Source organism: Sebastes fasciatus, chromosome 24 (assembly GCF_043250625.1).
Source record: "Sebastes fasciatus isolate fSebFas1 chromosome 24, fSebFas1.pri, whole genome shotgun sequence".
Lineage (NCBI taxonomy): Eukaryota > Metazoa > Chordata > Actinopteri > Perciformes > Sebastidae > Sebastes > Sebastes fasciatus.
This window is the reverse complement of record NC_133818.1, coordinates 9,525,809-9,550,731: the sequence shown is the minus strand read 5'-3', so window position 1 is coordinate 9,550,731 and position 24,923 is coordinate 9,525,809. Positions and strand designations below refer to the sequence as shown.

General features: G+C 37.7%; 1 long non-coding RNA gene across 2 annotated transcripts in view; it reads left to right on the top strand.

The window, feature by feature from the left end:
• The window catches only part of LOC141763187 (uncharacterized), a 151,576-nt gene that overhangs the window by 55,816 nt on the left and 70,837 nt on the right, over nucleotides 1-24,923 (top strand). The window lies entirely within an intron of this gene.

Below are 24,923 nucleotides of genomic sequence, written 5' to 3'. Positions count from 1 at the left end.
CAGATATAGACTTACTATATCCGTTTCTATACAGATGCCACAGTTTTATATTGCTGCAGAAGACGGTGCCTTTTTAACAGCATCAGCAGCAACTGACTCAGAAACTTAAGATACAAACTGGTCAGCCTCCAGTCACTTTGTAGTGTGAATGCTGAATTACAGAAATTGTTGGATGTAGTTGCCCCAATTCTGGAAAGCACCATCTCAAAGCAGTTCTGATAAAGTACACTTAATAAAAGAAGAGACTCACCAACAGTCAGGGCGATCTTTGAAGTCATCATGTCTGCAGCGAGAACTCAATACAACTTAACATGACACCTGCTCAGGTATATATACTGTGGTCTCTGCCTCAGAGCTGTTTGATTTCCTCCCAGGCTCTTTTCATGCTGTTTCAGCATTGGACGGATATGTTGACTGACTGCTGGAAGCTGTTTGTTCACCATTCGGCTCAGAAACTCACCTGCCAGGTGATAAACACACTGATGACACACAAACACATTCACATTATATGTATCTTGCGTGTTGTCAAACCAAAACTATATCATCAGAAAAGTAGAACGCTATTTAGATTGAGCACAGTAGTGTGTAAGTGTTTCAAACAAAAGCAGATCCTATGAACCATGTGTGTGCCATAGAGTGACAAAATTGGGGTTTTATAAATTCTTGTATGTGTATGGGTCTTGTTCTGCTACTTGTATGTGTGGTTTTGCGAATTGTGTGTAATGTTTCGACAAAATGATCCCTGTTTTCAAAATTGTGCCTAAGCATTCGTAAAAAACTATCTCTAGTTCTGTAGCTCTTCATTTCTAATATTTCTTAATTTCAGTCAGTGAATGTCTTGATGTCTCTGTTTGATAAATGTCGGACAACAGAGACCACGATGGAAAGAAGTCCAGAACTTCCTTCTGTCCTTCACAAAGTCTGATACGTTGTGTTATTTACCAAACATACCAAAAATAGAGTGCTGCTTCATTCATCAGCAAGTTAACTGTTCTAATACCAACTAGCTGGAGGGGATGGAGAGATCAGTTTGTTTTTCATCTGACAGGTGAGTTTATGAGTCACATGGTGAAGAGAAAAAGAAGAAAAAGAAAAGCGATAATACGATAAAAAAAGATAAAAGATGAGATAAAAAGAAAATGAAGCGTCTCACCACTTAGCTGCCCCCGAGGTCACATGCCGTTTCTGGAGGAAGTCTCAAGAATTTGTTACCTCCGCCAAGGCCAAAGGCCTATGAAGGAGGTTAAGTTTAGACTGGCGTTGGTTTGTTGGTTTGTTGGTTGGTTTGTTGGTTGGTTTGTTGGTTTGTTCGTTGGTTTGTTCGTTTGTTCGTTTGGACGATAACTCCAAAAGTCTACAATGGATTTGAATGACATTTTTTGGAGTGGTGGGGTGTGGCACAATGAACAATACATTACATTTTGGTGGCGATCTGGATCATGATCCGGCTTTGTGTTTTTTTTTAATAACTCCGCTCAGCCTGACCACATGCCCAGCTGAAAAACTTTAATAAATATACTTAGTGGCGGCCGGTGGACATTTTTCTAGGTAGGGGTGTGCCACATCCAATCAATTTCAGCAAACATCCCGGTATGATTTGCAGTTAAATAATCAACAATTATTTTATTCCAACAGGAACAGTGAAGAATGCTTAGAAAAACACAACAGTATAACATGTACTCAGTGGTGGAAAGTAACTAAGTAAATTTACTCAAGTACTATACTTAAGTACAATTTTGAGGTACTTGTACTTTACTTGAGTATTTCCATGTTCTGATACTTTCTACTTCTACTCCACTACATCTCAGAGGGAAATATTGTACTTTTTACTCCACTAGATTGATTGAATAATTTTAGTTACTTTACCGATTCAGATTATTAATACAAAATATAATCAATGAATAAATTATGTATTATTATAGATTAAACTACCCAGCAGTATATAAAGTCATTAAAATGAGCTCCACCTTAACGAGCTGCAACATTAAAGTGATGAACACATAAATGCATCAATAAGTATAATCCATTAATATACATTATCCTGCAAAATGTGTACTTTTATGTTTGGTACTTTAAGTATATTCATACTTTTACTGAAGTACAAGATCTGAGTACTTCCACCACGGCATGTACTATAACATAATAATAGATATGTACTACAATACTAATGTAATATAACAATATAACATGTAATAGAAATGTTTACTTAATGTGATGTCCCTATTGACCTTGCTTTGTTTGGTAAACCAATAGTGAGGTAAAGATCAGGGGAAGTAAACATGAAGTGTAATTAGGAAAACTGCTGTTAAGTCCTGAAGCTATTCAGACACCTGAATGTACATAAGCACAGGACACTAGTGGTCTGAGGTGTAGAGATGGTAAACTCCAGCAACTGGGCTGGTGCTGCTGGTCATGTTCACTGTCCTCCCATAGAGAGGAAATGGATGCCCCGGCGTTAAATAACTACTTTACCTGCATTATTATCCAAATCTGATTGTCTCTTCTCTTTCCTTTTTTAAACTTCTAAACAGATATAATTGTGATGTGCTCTATGATATTCATTCACTATGATGACAAGGCACATTTAAGCTTTTACAGACTGTTGGTAGTGAGCAACTCATACATCTAGTCTTCAGAAGTGTCTAATCTGTTTGTAAATGTACCCTAGATTATCATATTAGATAACACAATGTAGTCTAATATATGATATATGGGTACTGTAGATAGACAGAGGAAAAAAGGTTCATGCTCATGAATATAAACTGTAAATCTGTATGTTGTTTTTATGTTTTTGCATACATTACAGCTCCATACATTCAACATAGTTTAACATTTTATGAAGCTAAAATTGCTGTGTGTACTACTGTATCCCAAAAACATGCATCATTCTGTGACATTTTATGTTTTTGCTCACATTGATGATGTCATCACCTCTCTCTGTAATCCTCCAACGGTGTAACCCCCCCCACCCGCCCATTTCTAACAACTGAGCTAATTGGTATGCATTGCTCCCGGGTGTGACCCAGGTTGTATCTGAATTGTCCTGGCCAGGGTTCAACCCGGGTTGACTGGCTTGGTTTGAATTGACAAAAGGAGGGTATAGGATAGGTTAACCCTGGTCCAACCCTGGTCATTGGTTTGAAAAGGGTATAATCGGAAAGTTGGTGGTTCGATCCTTGGCCCTCGCAGTCTACATATCAAAGTGTCCTTGGGCAAGATACTGAACCCAAAATTGCTGTGCGTGTGAATGTTTATCGCTCCTGAGGAACAGGTGGCACCTTGAATGGCGGCCTCTGTCACCAGTGTATGAATATGTGTGAATGGGTAAATGCTAACTTGTGTTGTAAAGTGCTTTGGCTGGTTGCTGAGACTAGAAATGTGCTATATAAATGAAGTCCATTTACCACCCCTATAGCTTTGGTTATACAAGTCCAGTCATACCCAATTTATGCAATTCCATGACTGTTTATTTACCCCAGTGTGAAAAAATATTCTAATATACCATTTTAGAATAGGCGAATATATGGGGTATTTCTGTAAATCTTAAAAAGTCTGCATCGCTGTAAAGGGGAGACTTGTGGGTACCCATAGAACCCATTTTCATTCAAGATATCTAGAGGTGAGAGGTCAAGGGACTCCTTTGAAAGGTAAATGTGAGATGAAAATATTTGCCACAGTTAGGGGGGCCAGAGGGGGGTACAGGCTTAATGTTACAGGGGCACTGACCCCCTCTGCTCCCCACCCACCCCCACCCGAGAACCACACCTGATTAAAAAACGGAACTTGTCCAGAGTCTGTAGTCTGTTTCATGTCATTTATTAGCTGAGGATGTATAACAAAGATTTCCTTTAGGATGATTTAAACACTTCTTACAGTCTGTTTCTGTACATGAACATTTCACAGCAGCAGGAACTTTATTCAAGCAGAAATGAAACTGAGAGAAACATCAGAGCAGGTCTTCATGAACACAACAGAGAGAGACATGATTAGAAACAAACTCAGCTTGTAGAAAACTACAGAAACCCGTCACCAAAACTACACTACATATCCGTGTATATATATCATATATTTTAGGTGGACAACTGATCATTACAGCCATGTTTGATGGTTAAACATGTGATTACAAATGATGGATATTAATTTGATACTGCTTCTTCTTCTTTGCTCTCAGCCTCCATTTCGCTCTCGATCTCAGCCTCTATTTCGCTCTCAGCCTCCATTTCGCTCTTAACCTCAGCCTCCATTACGCTCGTCGTCATCCAAAATTTCGCTCACAGCATTCTCTTCGCTCTCGATCTCAGGCTTCTCGTAGTTATAGACCTCCTCCTCGATTTTTTCTTCACTCTTAATTTCGTTCCCGATCTCATCAATCATTTTGCCTTCAATCTCTTCCAATGTTTTGAAGTCAGGCTCTGTATTGCTCTTGAGCTGATCCACGATTGCGGTTTCGGCCTCATCCAATATTTTTTCATCAGCCTTCATTTCCCTCTCGCTCTCAGCTTCCATTTCCATTATGACGTCATCCGACTCTTTGATGTCAGACTTCACGTTGTTCTCATTGGCCTGCAGTTCATCCGAGTCGATCTTATGAAAAGTCAAGCTACAGCAGAAGACAAAGGAGGAGTTTCATCAGTTCAACAAGTAACAAACCGCTGCAAAGTTTTACTGACTTCACACAAACTTAAGCTGAAAATGATCCAACTGAATTTAAATCATTAAAATATAAATAAATACAAATATTTTTAAAAATGACATTAATTTTTAACAAACTTAAAGTTTCATTAAATGAAAAACATAAACAAACAGACAAATAGAAAATGAATAAAGATAGAATCAAATAATAAATAATTTAATACCATATAAATGCAAAAATAAGGACAAATTGACTCAGCAGGGTGATCCAGAACACTCCGTAAACCTGAAACCTGTCTGCTTTCAGACCCTCTGTAGATGGGCCTGTCAAATAATGTGTGAGCGACAGCAGCGTCCAATCATGTGTTTGGATATTTGGTGGTGGGCGGGGCCACATTAAATACCTATAGATAGTGCCTTTAAAGAGCAATAACACAGAATCAATATTTACATTGATTACAGACTTTGTCCCTTCCTCCTCACACTCTTCATCATGTTATCACTCAAACCTCCTCCTTCTCCTCACACTCTTCATCATCTCAAACATCCTCCTCCTTACGTTTCATTCAAAAACTGCTTCAGCCCCTGGAAGAACTCGTCGATGGACTGTAACCACAATTTTAAACAAATAGTTAATACGTGAATGTTCAGAGAGTATTGACAGAAATCATTATGATGATGATTTTGATGAAAAATCAAACAGCGTTGATTACCATTCCCCAATCCTCTTGTGTTCCAGTACTACAGCAGAAGACAAAGGCAGAATTTCAGTTAAAAAAAAGACAAACGGCTGCACAGGTTTACTGACTTCAAACAAACTCAGGCTGAAAATTATCCAACTGAAGTCAAACCAATGAAATATAAATAAATAAAAAAGCAAAAGAAAGCAATTACAAAAACTGAATAAAATCAGATAAATTAAATGATATTAATTTGAAAAAAAATACAATAAAATATCATATAAGAAAAAAATAACATTTTGGAGTGGATCCAAACTACGGGACAGATACAGAATTTTTCTTCACTTTCGTTAACAGAAGAAGAGATGATGGTTTCTTACCTTTCGGCATCGTTGCTGTCGGCAGGTCGAGCATCTAAAACACAGAATCAACTGTTTTCAACCACTTTACAAAAACAAACTTCTCACTGCTAAACACGCTCAGCTTCTTTATTTATAAGCTGTTGGCAGTCACAACATATTATTTTCAGGATAAGTTAGGCTATTCAGAAATGCCATCAATTTGTATTTAAGTTGTGCTACATGTGTAAAAGGACAGTTTTTGTCTTATAAAGATGTAATGAGGTTGCTGACCCCGATGTGTGGAAAACATTAAGTTGATTTATTCATAAACAGCTAAAAGACTTTGGGTCAAAGTGTTTTTTCTTCTGTCCTCCATGTTGTTTTTTAAAACCTGATGAGACTCTTCAAAGCTACTATATTTAATGAATGAATAATTATTATTTCGTGTTTGTTGGTGAAGGTTCAGTCAGTGTGGTTTGACTTCTCACCAGTAACAGAAAGCAGGAGCAATCCAGCTGCCAGGGCTGAAAGACAGACAAAGAGTTCTGTTAAAAATCTTCAAATACAAAAGTTGCAGATAGTTGATAAGCTGTGCTTAACTATTTACACTCTACAAAAACATCATTATTACTCAGACATAGACTTACTATATCCGTTTCTATACAGATGCCACAGTTTTATATTGCTGCAGAAGACGGTGCCTTTTTAACAGCATCAGCAGCAACTGACTCAGAAACTTAAGATACAAACTGGTCAGCCTCCAGTCACTTTGTAGTGTGAATGCTGAATTACAGAAATTGTTGGATGTAGTTGCCCCAATTCTGGAAAGCACCATCTCAAAGCAGTTCTGATAAAGTACACTTAATAAAAGAAGAGACTCACCAACAGTCAGGGCGATCTTTGAAGTCATCATGTCTGCAGCGAGAACTCAATACAACTTAACATGACACCTGCTCAGGTATATATACTGTGGTCTCTGCCTCAGAGCTGTTTGATTTCCTCCCAGGCTCTTTTCATGCTGTTTCAGCATTGGACGGATATGTTGACTGACTGCTGGAAGCTGTTTGTTCACCATTCGGCTCAGAAACTCACCTGCCAGGTGATAAACACACTGATGACACACAAACACATTCACATTATATGTATCTTGCGTGTTGTCAAACCAAAACTATATCATCAGAAAAGTAGAACGCTATTTAGATTGAGCACAGTAGTGTGTAAGTGTTTCAAACAAAAGCAGATCCTATGAACCATGTGTGTGCCATAGAGTGACAAAATTGGGGTTTTATAAATTCTTGTATGTGTATGGGTCTTGTTCTGCTACTTGTATGTGTGGTTTTGCGAATTGTGTGTAATGTTTCGACAAAATGATCCCTGTTTTCAAAATTGTGCCTAAGCATTCGTAAAAAACTATCTCTAGTTCTGTAGCTCTTCATTTCTAATATTTCTTAATTTCAGTCAGTGAATGTCTTGATGTCTCTGTTTGATAAATGTCGGACAACAGAGACCACGATGGAAAGAAGTCCAGAACTTCCTTCTGTCCTTCACAAAGTCTGATACGTTGTGTTATTTACCAAACATACCAAAAATAGAGTGCTGCTTCATTCATCAGCAAGTTAACTGTTCTAATACCAACTAGCTGGAGGGGATGGAGAGATCAGTTTGTTTTTCATCTGACAGGTGAGTTTATGAGTCACATGGTGAAGAGAAAAAGAAGAAAAAGAAAAGCGATAATACGATAAAAAAAGATAAAAGATGAGATAAAAAGAAAATGAAGCGTCTCACCACTTAGCTGCCCCCGAGGTCACATGCCGTTTCTGGAGGAAGTCTCAAGAATTTGTTACCTCCGCCAAGGCCAAAGGCCTATGAAGGAGGTTAAGTTTAGACTGGCGTTGGTTTGTTGGTTTGTTGGTTGGTTTGTTGGTTGGTTTGTTGGTTTGTTCGTTGGTTTGTTCGTTTGTTCGTTTGGACGATAACTCCAAAAGTCTACAATGGATTTGAATGACATTTTTTGGAGTGGTGGGGTGTGGCACAATGAACAATACATTACATTTTGGTGGCGATCTGGATCATGATCCGGCTTTGTGTTTTTTTTTAATAACTCCGCTCAGCCTGACCACATGCCCAGCTGAAAAACTTTAATAAATATACTCAGTGGCGGCCGGTGGACATTTTTCTAGGTAGGGGTGTGCCACATCCAATCAATTTCAGCAAACATCCCGGTATGATTTGCAGTTAAATAATCAACAATTATTTTATTCCAACAGGAACAGTGAAGAATGCTTAGAAAAACACAACAGTATAACATGTACTCAGTGGTGGAAAGTAACTAAGTAAATTTACTCAAGTACTATACTTAAGTACAATTTTGAGGTACTTGTACTTTACTTGAGTATTTCCATGTTCTGATACTTTCTACTTCTACTCCACTACATCTCAGAGGGAAATATTGTACTTTTTACTCCACTAGATTGATTGAATAATTTTAGTTACTTTACCGATTCAGATTATTAATACAAAATATAATCAATGAATAAATTATGTATTATTATAGATTAAACTACCCAGCAGTATATAAAGTCATTAAAATGAGCTCCACCTTAACGAGCTGCAACATTAAAGTGATGAACACATAAATGCATCAATAAGTATAATCCATTAATATACATTATCCTGCAAAATGTGTACTTTTATGTTTGGTACTTTAAGTATATTCATACTTTTACTGAAGTACAAGATCTGAGTACTTCCACCACGGCATGTACTATAACATAATAATAGATATGTACTACAATACTAATGTAATATAACAATATAACATGTAATAGAAATGTTTACTTAATGTGATGTCCCTATTGACCTTGCTTTGTTTGGTAAACCAATAGTGAGGTAAAGATCAGGGGAAGTAAACATGAAGTGTAATTAGGAAAACTGCTGTTAAGTCCTGAAGCTATTCAGACACCTGAATGTACATAAGCACAGGACACTAGTGGTCTGAGGTGTAGAGATGGTAAACTCCAGCAACTGGGCTGGTGCTGCTGGTCATGTTCACTGTCCTCCCATAGAGAGGAAATGGATGCCCCGGCGTTAAATAACTACTTTACCTGCATTATTATCCAAATCTGATTGTCTCTTCTCTTTCCTTTTTTAAACTTCTAAACAGATATAATTGTGATGTGCTCTATGATATTCATTCACTATGATGACAAGGCACATTTAAGCTTTTACAGACTGTTGGTAGTGAGAAACTCATACATCTAGTCTTCAGAAGTGTCTAATCTGTTTGTAAATGTACCCTAGATTATCATATTAGATAACACAATGTAGTCTAATATATGATATATGGGTACTGTAGATAGACAGAGGAAAAAAGGTTCATGCTCATGAATATAAACTGTAAATCTGTATGTTGTTTTTATGTTTTTGCATACATTACAGCTCCATACATTCAACATAGTTTAACATTTTATGAAGCTAAAATTGCTGTGTGTACTACTGTATCCCAAAAACATGCATCATTCTGTGACATTTTATGTTTTTGCTCACATTGATGATGTCATCACCTCTCTCTGTAATCCTCCAACGGTGTAACCCCCCCCACCCGCCCATTTCTAACAACTGAGCTAATTGGTATGCATTGCTCCCGGGTGTGACCCAGGTTGTATCTGAATTGTCCTGGCCAGGGTTCAACCCGGGTTGACTGGCTTGGTTTGAATTGACAAAAGGAGGGTATAGGATAGGTTAACCCTGGTCCAACCCTGGTCATTGGTTTGAAAAGGGTATAATCGGAAAGTTGGTGGTTCGATCCTTGGCCCTCGCAGTCTACATATCAAAGTGTCCTTGGGCAAGATACTGAATCCAAAATTGCTGTGCGTGTGAATGTTTATCGCTCCTGAGGAACAGGTGGCACCTTGAATGGCGGCCTCTGTCACCAGTGTATGAATATGTGTGAATGGGTAAATGCTAACTTGTGTTGTAAAGTGCTTTGGCTGGTTGCTGAGACTAGAAATGTGCTATATAAATGAAGTCCATTTACCACCCCTATAGCTTTGGTTATACAAGTCCAGTCATACCCAATTTATGCAATTCCATGACTGTTTATTTACCCCAGTGTGAAAAAATATTCTAATATACCATTTTAGAATAGGCGAATATATGGGGTATTTCTGTAAATCTGAAAAAGTCTGCATCGCTGTAAAGGGGAGACTTGTGGGTACCCATAGAACCCATTTTCATTCAAGATATCTAGAGGTGAGAGGTCAAGGGACTCCTTTGAAAGGTAAATGTGAGATGAAAATATTTGCCACAGTTAGGGGGGCCAGAGGGGGGTACAGGCTTAATGTTACAGGGGCACTGACCCCCTCTGCTCCCCACCCACCCCCACCCGAGAACCACACCTGATTAAAAAACGGAACTTGTCCAGAGTCTGTAGTCTGTTTCATGTCATTTATTAGCTGAGGATGTATAACAAAGATTTCCTTTAGGATGATTTAAACACTTCTTACAGTCTGTTTCTGTACATGAACATTTCACAGCGGCAGGAACTTTATTCAAGCAGCAATGAAACTAAGAGAAACATCAGAGCAGGTCTTCATGAACACAACAGAGAGAGACATGATTAGAAACAAACTCAGCTTGTAGAAAACTACAGAAACCCGTCACCAAAACTACACTACATATCCGTGTATATATATCATATATTTTAGGTGGACAACTGATCATTACAGCCATGTTTGATGGTTAAACATGTGATTACAAATGATGGATATTAATTTGATACTGCTTCTTCTTCTTTGCTCTCAGCCTCCATTTCGCTCTTAACCTCAGCCTCTATTTCGCTCTCAGCCTCCATTTCGCTCTTAACCTCAGCCTCCATTACGCTCTCGTCGTCATCCAAAATTTCGCTCACAGCATTCTCTTCGCTCTCGATCTCAGGCTTCTCGTAGTTATAGACCTCCTCCTCGATTTTTTCTTCACTCTTAATTTCGTTCCCGATCTCATCAATCATTTTGCCTTCAATCTCTTCCAATGTTTTGAAGTCAGGCTCTGTATTGCTCTTGAGCTGATCCACGATTGCGGTTTCGGCCTCATCCAATATTTTTTCATCAGCCTTCATTGCCCTCTCGCTCTCAGCTTCCATTTCCATTATGACGTCATCCGACTCTTTGATGTCAGACTTCACGTTGTTCTCATTGGCCTGCAGTTCATCCGAGTCGATCTTATGAAAAGTCAAGCTACAGCAGAAGACAAAGGAGGAGTTTCATCAGTTCAACAAGTAACAAACCGCTGCAAAGTTTTACTGACTTCACACAAACTTAAGCTGAAAATGATCCAACTGAATTTAAATCATTAAAATATAAATAAATACAAATATTTTTAAAAATGACATTAATTTTTAACAAACTTAAAGTTTCATTAAATGAAAAACATAAACAAACACAAATAGAAAATGAATAAAGATAGAATCAAATAATAAATAATTTAATACCATATAAATGCAAAAATAAGGACAAATTGACTCAGCAGGGTGATCCAGAACACTCCGTAAACCTGAAACCTGTCTGCTTTCAGACCCTCTGTAGATGGGCCTGTCAAATAATGTGTGAGCGACAGCAGCGTCCAATCATGTGTTTGGATATTTGGTGGTGGGCGGGGCCACATTAAATACCTATAGATAGTGCCTTTAAAGAGCAATAACACAGAATCAATATTTACATTGATTACAGACTTTGTCCCTTCCTTCCCACACTCTTCATCATGTTATCACTCAAACCTCCTCCTTCTCCTCATACTCTTCATCATCTCAAACATCCTCCTCCTTACGTTTCATTCAAAAATTGCTTCAGCCCCTGGAAGAACTCGTCGATGGACTGTAACCACAATTTTAAACAAATAGTTAATACGTGAATGTTCAGAGAGTATTGACAGAAATCATTATGATGATGATTTTGATGAAAAATCAAACAGCGTTGATTACCATTCCCCAATCCTCTTGTGTTCCAGTACTACAGCAGAAGACAAAGGCAGAATTTCAGTTAAAAAAAAGACAAACGGCTGCACAGGTTTACTGACTTCAAACAAACTCAGGCTGAAAATTATCCAACTGAAGTCAAACCAATGAAATATAAATAAATAAAAAAGCAAAAGAAAGCAATTACAAAAACTGAATAAAATCAGATAAATTAAATGATATTAATTTGAAAAAAAATACAATAAAATATCATATAAGAAAAAAATAACATTTTGGAGTGGATCCAAACTACGGGACAGATACAGAATTTTTCTTCACTTTCGTTAACAGAAGAAGAGATGATGGTTTCTTACCTTTCGGCATCGTTGCTGTCGGCAGGTCGAGCATCTAAAACACAGAATCAACTGTTTTCAACCACTTTACAAAAACAAACTTCTCACTGCTAAACACGCTCAGCTTCTTTATTTATAAGCTGTTGGCAGTCACAACATATTATTTTCAGGATAAGTTAGGCTATTCAGAAATGCCATCAATTTGTATTTAAGTTGTGCTACATGTGTAAAAGGACAGTTTTTGTCTTATAAAGATGTAATGAGGTTGCTGACCCCGATGTGTGGAAAACATTAAGTTGATTTATTCATAAACAGCTAAAAGACTTTGGGTCAAAGTGTTTTTTCTTCTGTCCTCCATGTTGTTTTTTAAAACCTGATGAGACTCTTCAAAGCTACTATATTTAATGAATGAATAATTATTATTTCGTGTTTGTTGGTGAAGGTTCAGTCAGTGTGGTTTGACTTCTCACCAGTAACAGAAAGCAGGAGCAATCCAGCTGCCAGGGCTGAAAGACAGACAAAGAGTTCTGTTAAAAATCTTCAAATACAAAAGTTGCAGATAGTTGATAAGCTGTGCTTAACTATTTACACTCTACAAAAACATCATTATTACTCAGATATAGACTTACTATATCCGTTTCTATACAGATGCCACAGTTTTATATTGCTGCAGAAGACGGTGCCTTTTTAACAGCATCAGCAGCAACTGACTCAGAAACTTAAGATACAAACTGGTCAGCCTCCAGTCACTTTGTAGTGTGAATGCTGAATTACAGAAATTGTTGGATGTAGTTGCCCCAATTCTGGAAAGCACCATCTCAAAGCAGTTCTGATAAAGTACACTTAATAAAAGAAGAGACTCACCAACAGTCAGGGCGATCTTTGAAGTCATCATGTCTGCAGCGAGAACTCAATACAACTTAACATGACACCTGCTCAGGTATATATACTGTGGTCTCTGCCTCAGAGCTGTTTGATTTCCTCCCAGGCTCTTTTCATGCTGTTTCAGCATTGGACGGATATGTTGACTGACTGCTGGAAGCTGTTTGTTCACCATTCGGCTCAGAAACTCACCTGCCAGGTGATAAACACACTGATGACACACAAACACATTCACATTATATGTATCTTGCGTGTTGTCAAACCAAAACTATATCATCAGAAAAGTAGAACGCTATTTAGATTGAGCACAGTAGTGTGTAAGTGTTTCAAACAAAAGCAGATCCTATGAACCATGTGTGTGCCATAGAGTGACAAAATTGGGGTTTTATAAATTCTTGTATGTGTATGGGTCTTGTTCTGCTACTTGTATGTGTGGTTTTGCGAATTGTGTGTAATGTTTCGACAAAATGATCCCTGTTTTCAAAATTGTGCCTAAGCATTCGTAAAAAACTATCTCTAGTTCTGTAGCTCTTCATTTCTAATATTTCTTAATTTCAGTCAGTGAATGTCTTGATGTCTCTGTTTGATAAATGTCGGACAACAGAGACCACGATGGAAAGAAGTCCAGAACTTCCTTCTGTCCTTCACAAAGTCTGATACGTTGTGTTATTTACCAAACATACCAAAAATAGAGTGCTGCTTCATTCATCAGCAAGTTAACTGTTCTAATACCAACTAGCTGGAGGGGATGGAGAGATCAGTTTGTTTTTCATCTGACAGGTGAGTTTATGAGTCACATGGTGAAGAGAAAAAGAAGAAAAAGAAAAGCGATAATACGATAAAAAAAGATAAAAGATGAGATAAAAAGAAAATGAAGCGTCTCACCACTTAGCTGCCCCCGAGGTCACATGCCGTTTCTGGAGGAAGTCTCAAGAATTTGTTACCTCCGCCAAGGCCAAAGGCCTATGAAGGAGGTTAAGTTTAGACTGGCGTTGGTTTGTTGGTTTGTTGGTTGGTTTGTTGGTTGGTTTGTTGGTTTGTTCGTTGGTTTGTTCGTTTGTTCGTTTGGACGATAACTCCAAAAGTCTACAATGGATTTGAATGACATTTTTTGGAGTGGTGGGGTGTGGCACAATGAACAATACATTACATTTTGGTGGCGATCTGGATCATGATCCGGCTTTGTGTTTTTTTTTAATAACTCCGCTCAGCCTGACCACATGCCCAGCTGAAAAACTTTAATAAATATACTTAGTGGCGGCCGGTGGACATTTTTCTAGGTAGGGGTGTGCCACATCCAATCAATTTCAGCAAACATCCCGGTATGATTTGCAGTTAAATAATCAACAATTATTTTATTCCAACAGGAACAGTGAAGAATGCTTAGAAAAACACAACAGTATAACATGTACTCAGTGGTGGAAAGTAACTAAGTAAATTTACTCAAGTACTATACTTAAGTACAATTTTGAGGTACTTGTACTTTACTTGAGTATTTCCATGTTCTGATACTTTCTACTTCTACTCCACTACATCTCAGAGGGAAATATTGTACTTTTTACTCCACTAGATTGATTGAATAATTTTAGTTACTTTACCGATTCAGATTATTAATACAAAATATAATCAATGAATAAATTATGTATTATTATAGATTAAACTACCCAGCAGTATATAAAGTCATTAAAATGAGCTCCACCTTAACGAGCTGCAACATTAAAGTGATGAACACATAAATGCATCAATAAGTATAATCCATTAATATACATTATCCTGCAAAATGTGTACTTTTATGTTTGGTACTTTAAGTATATTCATACTTTTACTGAAGTACAAGATCTGAGTACTTCCACCACGGCATGTACTATAACATAATAATAGATATGTACTACAATACTAATGTAATATAACAATATAACATGTAATAGAAATGTTTACTTAATGTGATGTCCCTATTGACCTTGCTTTGTTTGGTAAACCAATAGTGAGGTAAAGATCAGGGGAAGTAAACATGAAGTGTAATTAGGAAAACTGCTGTTAAGTCCTGAAGCTATTCAGACACCTGAATGTACATAAGCACAGGACACTAGTGGTCTGAGGTGTAGAGATGGTAAACTCCAGCAACTGGGCTGGTGCTGCTGGTCATGTTCACTGTCCTCCCATAGAGAGGAAATGGATGCCCCGGCGTTAAATAACTACTTTACCTGCATTATTATCCAAATCTGATTGTCTCTTCTCTTTCCTTTTTTAAACTTCTAAACAGATATAATTGTGATGTGCTCTATGATATTCATTCACTATGATGACAAGGCACATTTAAGCTTTTACAGACTGTTGGTAGTGAGCAACTCATACATCTAGTCTTCAGAAGTGTCTAATCTGTTTGTAAATGTACCCTAGATTATCATATTAGATAACACAATGTAGTCTAATATATGATATATGGGTACTGTAGATAGACAGAGGAAAAAAGGTTCATGCTCATGAATATAAACTGTAAATCTGTATGTTGTTTTTATGTTTTTGCATACATTACAGCTCCATACATTCAACATAGTTTAACATTTTATGAAGCTAAAATTGCTGTGTGTACTACTGTATCCCAAAAACATGCATCATTCTGTGACATTTTATGTTTTTGCTCACATTGATGATGTCATCACCTCTCTCTGTAATCCTCCAACGGTGTAACCCCCCCCACCCGCCCATTTCTAACAACTGAGCTAATTGGTATGCATTGCTCCCGGGTGTGACCCAGGTTGTATCTGAATTGTCCTGGCCAGGGTTCAACCCGGGTTGACTGGCTTGGTTTGAATTGACAAAAGGAGGGTATAGGATAGGTTAACCCTGGTCCAACCCTGGTCATTGGTTTGAAAAGGGTATAATCGGAAAGTTGGTGGTTCGATCCTTGGCCCTCGCAGTCTACATATCAAAGTGTCCTTGGGCAAGATACTGAACCCAAAATTGCTGTGCGTGTGAATGTTTATCGCTCCTGAGGAACAGGTGGCACCTTGAATGGCGGCCTCTGTCACCAGTGTATGAATATGTGTGAATGGGTAAATGCTAACTTGTGTTGTAAAGTGCTTTGGCTGGTTGCTGAGACTAGAAATGTGCTATATAAATGAAGTCCATTTACCACCCCTATAGCTTTGGTTATACAAGTCCAGTCATACCCAATTTATGCAATTCCATGACTGTTTATTTACCCCAGTGTGAAAAAATATTCTAATATACCATTTTAGAATAGGCGAATATATGGGGTATTTCTGTAAATCTGAAAAAGTCTGCATCGCTGTAAAGGGGAGACTTGTGGGTACCCATAGAACCCATTTTCATTCAAGATATCTAGAGGTGAGAGGTCAAGGGACTCCTTTGAAAGGTAAATGTGAGATGAAAATATTTGCCACAGTTAGGGGGGCCAGAGGGGGGTACAGGCTTAATGTTACAGGGGCACTGACCCCCTCTGCTCCCCACCCACCCCCACCCGAGAACCACACCTGATTAAAAAACGGAACTTGTCCAGAGTCTGTAGTCTGTTTCATGTCATTTATTAGCTGAGGATGTATAACAAAGATTTCCTTTAGGATGATTTAAACACTTCTTACAGTCTGTTTCTGTACATGAACATTTCACAGCGGCAGGAACTTTATTCAAGCAGCAATGAAACTAAGAGAAACATCAGAGCAGGTCTTCATGAACACAACAGAGAGAGACATGATTAGAAACAAACTCAGCTTGTAGAAAACTACAGAAACCCGTCACCAAAACTACACTACATATCCGTGTATATATATCATATATTTTAGGTGGACAACTGATCATTACAGCCATGTTTGATGGTTAAACATGTGATTACAAATGATGGATATTAATTTGATACTGCTTCTTCTTCTTTGCTCTCAGCCTCCATTTCGCTCTCGATCTCAGCCTCTATTTCGCTCTCAGCCTCCATTTCGCTCTTAACCTCAGCCTCCATTACGCTCTCGTCGTCATCCAAAATTTCGCTCACAGCATTCTCTTCGCTCTCGATCTCAGGCTTCTCGTAGTTATAGACCTCCTCCTCGATTTTTTCTTCACTCTTAATTTCGTTCCCGATCTCATCAATCATTTTGCCTTCAATCTCTTCCAATGTTTTGAAGTCAGGCTCTGTATTGCTCTTGAGCTGATCCACGATTGCGGTTTCGGCCTCATCCAATATTTTTTCATCAGCCTTCATTTCCCTCTCGCTCTCAGCTTCCATTTCCATTATGACGTCATCCGACTCTTTGATGTCAGACTTCACGTTGTTCTCATTGGCCTGCAGTTCATCCGAGTCGATCTTATGAAAAGTCAAGCTACAGCAGAAGACAAAGGAGGAGTTTCATCAGTTCAACAAGTAACAAACCGCTGCAAAGTTTTACTGACTTCACACAAACTTAAGCTGAAAATGATCCAACTGAATTTAAATCATTAAAATATAAATAAATACAAATATTTTTAAAAATGACATTAATTTTTAACAAACTTAAAGTTTCATTAAATGAAAAACATAAACAAACAGACAAATAGAAAATGAATAAAGATAGAATCAAATAATAAATAATTTAATACCATATAAATGCAAAAATAAGGACAAATTGACTCAGCAGGGTGATCCAGAACACTCCGTAAACCTGAAACCTGTCTGCTTTCAGACCCTCTGTAGATGGGCCTGTCAAATAATGTGTGAGCGACAGCAGCGTCCAATCATGTGTTTGGATATTTGGTGGTGGGCGGGGCCACATTAAATACCTATAGATAGTGCCTTTAAAGAGCAATAACACAGAATCAATATTTACATTGATTACAGACTTTGTCCCTTCCTTCCCACACTCTTCATCATGTTATCACTCAAACCTCCTCCTTCTCCTCATACTCTTCATCATCTCAAACATCCTCCTCCTTACGTTTCATTCAAAAATTGCTTCAGCCCCTGGAAGAACTCGTCGATGGACTGTAACCACAATTTTAAACAAATAGTTAATACGTGAATGTTCAGAGAGTATTGACAGAAATCATTATGATGATGATTTTGATGAAAAATCAAACAGCGTTGATTACCATTCCCCAATCCTCTTGTGTTCCAGTACTACAGCAGAAGACAAAGGCAGAATTTCAGTTAAAAAAAAGACAAACGGCTGCACAGGTTTACTGACTTCAAACAAACTCAGGCTGAAAATTATCCAACTGAAGTCAAACCAATGAAATATAAATAAATAAAAAAGCAAAAGAAAGCAATTACAAAAACTGAATAAAATCAGATAAATTAAATGATATTAATTTGAAAAAAAATACAATAAAATATCATATAAGAAAAAAATAACATTTTGGAGTGGATCCAAACTACGGGACAGATACAGAATTTTTCTTCACTTTCGTTAACAGAAGAAGAGATGATGGTTTCTTACCTTTCGGCATCGTTGCTGTCGGCAGGTCGAGCATCTAAAACACAGAATCAACTGTTTTCAACCACTTTACAAAAACAAACTTCTCACTGCTAAACACGCTCAGCTTCTTTATTTATAAGCTGTTGGCAGTCACAACATATTATTTTCAGGATAAGTTAGGCTATTCAGAAATGCCATCAATTTGTATTTAAGTTGTGCTACATGTGTAAAAGGACAGTTTTTGTCTTATAAAGATGTAATGAGGTTGCTGACCCCGATGTGTGGAAAACATTAAGTTGATTTATTCATAAACAGCTAAAAGACTTTGGGTCAAAGTGTTTTTTCTTCTGTCCTCCATGTTGTTTTTTAAAACCTGATGAGACTCTTCAAAGCTACTATATTTAATGAATGAATAATTATTATTTCGTGTTTGTTGGTGAAGGTTCAGTCAGTGTGGTTTGACTTCTCACCAGTAACAGAAAGCAGGAGCAATCCAGCTGCCAGGGCTGAAAGACAGACAAAGAGTTCTGTTAAAAATCTTCAAATACAAAAGTTGCAGATAGTTGATAAGCTGTGCTTAACTATTTACACTCTACAAAAACATCATTATTACTCAGATATAGACTTACTATATCCGTTTCTATACAGATGCCACAGTTTTATATTGCTGCAGAAGACGGTGCCTTTTTAACAGCATCAGCAGCAACTGACTCAGAAACTTAAGATACAAACTGGTCAGCCTCCAGTCACTTTGTAGTGTGAATGCTGAATTACAGAAATTGTTGGATGTAGTTGCCCCAATTCTGGAAAGCACCATCTCAAAGCAGTTCTGATAAAGTACACTTAATAAAAGAAGAGACTCACCAACAGTCAGGGCGATCTTTGAAGTCATCATGTCTGCAGCGAGAACTCAATACAACTTAACATGACACCTGCTCAGGTATATATACTGTGGTCTCTGCCTCAGAGCTGTTTGATTTCCTCCCAGGCTCTTTTCATGCTGTTTCAGCATTGGACGGATATGTTGACTGACTGCTGGAAGCTGTTTGTTCACCATTCGGCTCAGAAACTCACCTGCCAGGTGATAAACACACTGATGACACACAAACACATTCACATTATATGTATCTTGCGTGTTGTCAAACCAAAACTATATCATCAGAAAAGTAGAACGCTATTTAGATTGAGCACAGTAGTGTGTAAGTGTTTCAAACAAAAGCAGATCCTATGAACCATGTGTGTGCCATAGAGTGACAAAATTGGGGTTTTATAAATTCTTGTATGTGTATGGGTCTTGTTCTGCTACTTGTATGTGTGGTTTTGCGAATTGTGTGTAATGTTTCGACAAAATGATCCCTGTTTTCAAAATTGTGCCTAAGCATTCGTAAAAAACTATCTCTAGTTCTGTAGCTCTTCATTTCTAATATTTCTTAATTTCAGTCAGTGAATGTCTTGATGTCTCTGTTTGATAAATGTCGGACAACAGAGACCACGATGGAAAGAAGTCCAGAACTTCCTTCTGTCCTTCACAAAGTCTGATACGTTGTGTTATTTACCAAACATACCAAAAATAGAGTGCTGCTTCATTCATCAGCAAGTTAACTGTTCTAATACCAACTAGCTGGAGGGGATGGAGAGATCAGTTTGTTTTTCATCTGACAGGTGAGTTTATGAGTCACATGGTGAAGAGAAAAAGAAGAAAAAGAAAAGCGATAATACGATAAAAAAAGATAAAAGATGAGATAAAAAGAAAATGAAGCGTCTCACCACTTAGCTGCCCCCGAGGTCACATGCCGTTTCTGGAGGAAGTCTCAAGAATTTGTTACCTCCGCCAAGGCCAAAGGCCTATGAAGGAGGTTAAGTTTACACTGGCGTTGGTTTGTTGGTTTGTTGGTTGGTTTGTTGGTTGGTTTGTTGGTTTGTTCGTTGGTTTGTTCGTTTGTTCGTTTGGACGATAACTCCAAAAGTCTACAATGGATTTGAATGACATTTTTTGGAGTGGTGGGGTGTGGCACAATGAACAATACATTACATTTTGGTGGCGATCTGGATCATGATCCGGCTTTGTGTTTTTTTTTAATAACTCCGCTCAGCCTGACCACATGCCCAGCTGAAAAACTTTAATAAATATACTCAGTGGCGGCCGGTGGACATTTTTCTAGGTAGGGGTGTGCCACATCCAATCAATTTCAGCAAACATCCCGGTATGATTTGCAGTTAAATAATCAACAATTATTTTATTCCAACAGGAACAGTGAAGAATGCTTAGAAAAACACAACAGTATAACATGTACTCAGTGGTGGAAAGTAACTAAGTAAATTTACTCAAGTACTATACTTAAGTACAATTTTGAGGTACTTGTACTTTACTTGAGTATTTCCATGTTCTGATACTTTCTACTTCTACTCCACTACATCTCAGAGGGAAATATTGTACTTTTTACTCCACTAGATTGATTGAATAATTTTAGTTACTTTACCGATTCAGATTATTAATACAAAATATAATCAATGAATAAATTATGTATTATTATAGATTAAACTACCCAGCAGTATATAAAGTCATTAAAATGAGCTCCACCTTAACGAGCTGCAACATTAAAGTGATGAACACATAAATGCATCAATAAGTATAATCCATTAATATACATTATCCTGCAAAATGTGTACTTTTATGTTTGGTACTTTAAGTATATTCATACTTTTACTGAAGTACAAGATCTGAGTACTTCCACCACGGCATGTACTATAACATAATAATAGATATGTACTACAATACTAATGTAATATAACAATATAACATGTAATAGAAATGTTTACTTAATGTGATGTCCCTATTGACCTTGCTTTGTTTGGTAAACCAATAGTGAGGTAAAGATCAGGGGAAGTAAACATGAAGTGTAATTAGGAAAACTGCTGTTAAGTCCTGAAGCTATTCAGACACCTGAATGTGCATAAGCACAGGACACTAGTGGTCTGAGGTGTAGAGATGGTAAACTCCAGCAACTGGGCTGGTGCTGCTGGTCATGTTCACTGTCCTCCCATAGAGAGGAAATGGATGCCCCGGCGTTAAATAACTACTTTACCTGCATTATTATCCAAATCTGATTGTCTCTTCTCTTTCCTTTTTTAAACTTCTAAACAGATATAATTGTGATGTGCTCTATGATATTCATTCACTATGATGACAAGGCACATTTAAGCTTTTACAGACTGTTGGTAGTGAGCAACTCATACATCTAGTCTTCAGAAGTGTCTAATCTGTTTGTAAATGTACCCTAGATTATCATATTAGATAACACAATGTAGTCTAATATATGATATATGGGTACTGTAGATAGACAGAGGAAAAAAGGTTCATGCTCATGAATATAAACTGTAAATCTGTATGTTGTTTTTATGTTTTTGCATACATTACAGCTCCATACATTCAACATAGTTTAACATTTTATGAAGCTAAAATTGCTGTGTGTACTACTGTATCCCAAAAACATGCATCATTCTGTGACATTTTATGTTTTTGCTCACATTGATGATGTCATCACCTCTCTCTGTAATCCTCCAACGGTGTAACCCCCCCCACCCGCCCATTTCTAACAACTGAGCTAATTGGTATGCATTGCTCCCGGGTGTGACCCAGGTTGTATCTGAATTGTCCTGGCCAGGGTTCAACCCGGGTTGACTGGCTTGGTTTGAATTGACAAAAGGAGGGTATAGGATAGGTTAACCCTGGTCCAACCCTGGTCATTGGTTTGAAAAGGGTATAATCGGAAAGTTGGTGGTTCGATCCTTGGCCCTCGCAGTCTACATATCAAAGTGTCCTTGGGCAAGATACTGAACCCAAAATTGCTGTGCGTGTGAATGTTTATCGCTCCTGAGGAACAGGTGGCACCTTGAATGGCGGCCTCTGTCACCAGTGTATGAATATGTGTGAATGGGTAAATGCTAACTTGTGTTGTAAAGTGCTTTGGCTGGTTGCTGAGACTAGAAATGTGCTATATAAATGAAGTCCATTTACCACCCCTATAGCTTTGGTTATACAAGTCCAGTCATACCCAATTTATGCAATTCCATGACTGTTTATTTACCCCAGTGTGAAAAAATATTCTAATATACCATTTTAGAATAGGCGAATATATGGGGTATTTCTGTAAATCTTAAAAAGTCTGCATCGCTGTAAAGGGGAGACTTGTGGGTACCCATAGAACCCATTTTCATTCAAGATATCTAGAGGTGAGAGGTCAAGGGACTCCTTTGAAAGGTAAATGTGAGATGAAAATATTTGCCACAGTTAGGGGGGCCAGAGGGGGGTACAGGCTTAATGTTACAGGGGCACTGACCCCCTCTGCTCCCCACCCACCCCCACCCAAGAACCACACCTGATTAAAAAACGGAACTTGTCCAGAGTCTGTAGTCTGTTTCATGTCATTTATTAGCTGAGGATGTATAACAAAGATTTCCTTTAGGATGATTTAAACACTTCTTACAGTCTGTTTCTGTACATGAACATTTCACAGCGGCAGGAACTTTATTCAAGCAGCAATGAAACTAAGAGAAACATCAGAGCAGGTCTTCATGAACACAACAGAGAGAGACATGATTAGAAACAAACTCAGCTTGTAGAAAACTACAGAAACCCGTCACCAAAACTACACTACATATCCGTGTATATATATCATATATTTTAGGTGGACAACTGATCATTACAGCCATGTTTGATGGTTAAACATGTGATTACAAATGATGGATATTAATTTGATACTGCTTCTTCTTCTTTGCTCTCAGCCTCCATTTCGCTCTCGATCTCAGCCTCTATTTCGCTCTCAGCCTCCATTTCGCTCTTAACCTCAGCCTCCATTACGCTCTCGTCGTCATCCAAAATTTCGCTCACAGCATTCTCTTCGCTCTCGATCTCAGGCTTCTCGTAGTTATAGACCTCCTCCTCGATTTTTTCTTCACTCTTAATTTCGTTCCCGATCTCATCAATCATTTTGCCTTCAATCTCTTCCAATGTTTTGAAGTCAGGCTCTGTATTGCTCTTGAGCTGATCCACGATTGCGGTTTCGGCCTCATCCAATATTTTTTCATCAGCCTTCATTTCCCTCTCGCTCTCAGCTTCCATTTCCATTATGACGTCATCCGACTCTTTGATGTCAGACTTCACGTTGTTCTCATTGGCCTGCAGTTCATCCGAGTCGATCTTATGAAAAGTCAAGCTACAGCAGAAGACAAAGGAGGAGTTTCATCAGTTCAACAAGTAACAAACCGCTGCAAAGTTTTACTGACTTCACACAAACTTAAGCTGAAAATGATCCAACTGAATTTAAATCATTAAAATATAAATAAATACAAATATTTTTAAAAATGACATTAATTTTTAACAAACTTAAAGTTTCATTAAATGAAAAACATAAACAAACAGACAAATAGAAAATGAATAAAGATAGAATCAAATAATAAATAATTTAATACCATATAAATGCAAAAATAAGGACAAATTGACTCAGCAGGGTGATCCAGAACACTCCGTAAACCTGAAACCTGTCTGCTTTCAGACCCTCTGTAGATGGGCCTGTCAAATAATGTGTGAGCGACAGCAGCGTCCAATCATGTGTTTGGATATTTGGTGGTGGGCGGGGCCACATTAAATACCTATAGATAGTGCCTTTAAAGAGCAATAACACAGAATCAATATTTACATTGATTACAGACTTTGTCCCTTCCTTCCCACACTCTTCATCATGTTATCACTCAAACCTCCTCCTTCTCCTCATACTCTTCATCATCTCAAACATCCTCCTCCTTACGTTTCATTCAAAAATTGCTTCAGCCCCTGGAAGAACTCGTCGATGGACTGTAACCACAATTTTAAACAAATAGTTAATACGTGAATGTTCAGAGAGTATTGACAGAAATCATTATGATGATGATTTTGATGAAAAATCAAACAGCGTTGATTACCATTCCCCAATCCTCTTGTGTTCCAGTACTACAGCAGAAGACAAAGGCAGAATTTCAGTTAAAAAAAAGACAAACGGCTGCACAGGTTTACTGACTTCAAACAAACTCAGGCTGAAAATTATCCAACTGAAGTCAAACCAATGAAATATAAATAAATAAAAAAGCAAAAGAAAGCAATTACAAAAACTGAATAAAATCAGATAAATTAAATGATATTAATTTGAAAAAAAATACAATAAAATATCATATAAGAAAAAAATAACATTTTGGAGTGGATCCAAACTACGGGACAGATACAGAATTTTTCTTCACTTTCGTTAACAGAAGAAGAGATGATGGTTTCTTACCTTTCGGCATCGTTGCTGTCGGCAGGTCGAGCATCTAAAACACAGAATCAACTGTTTTCAACCACTTTACAAAAACAAACTTCTCACTGCTAAACACGCTCAGCTTCTTTATTTATAAGCTGTTGGCAGTCACAACATATTATTTTCAGGATAAGTTAGGCTATTCAGAAATGCCATCAATTTGTATTTAAGTTGTGCTACATGTGTAAAAGGACAGTTTTTGTCTTATAAAGATGTAATGAGGTTGCTGACCCCGATGTGTGGAAAACATTAAGTTGATTTATTCATAAACAGCTAAAAGACTTTGGGTCAAAGTGTTTTTTCTTCTGTCCTCCATGTTGTTTTTTAAAACCTGATGAGACTCTTCAAAGC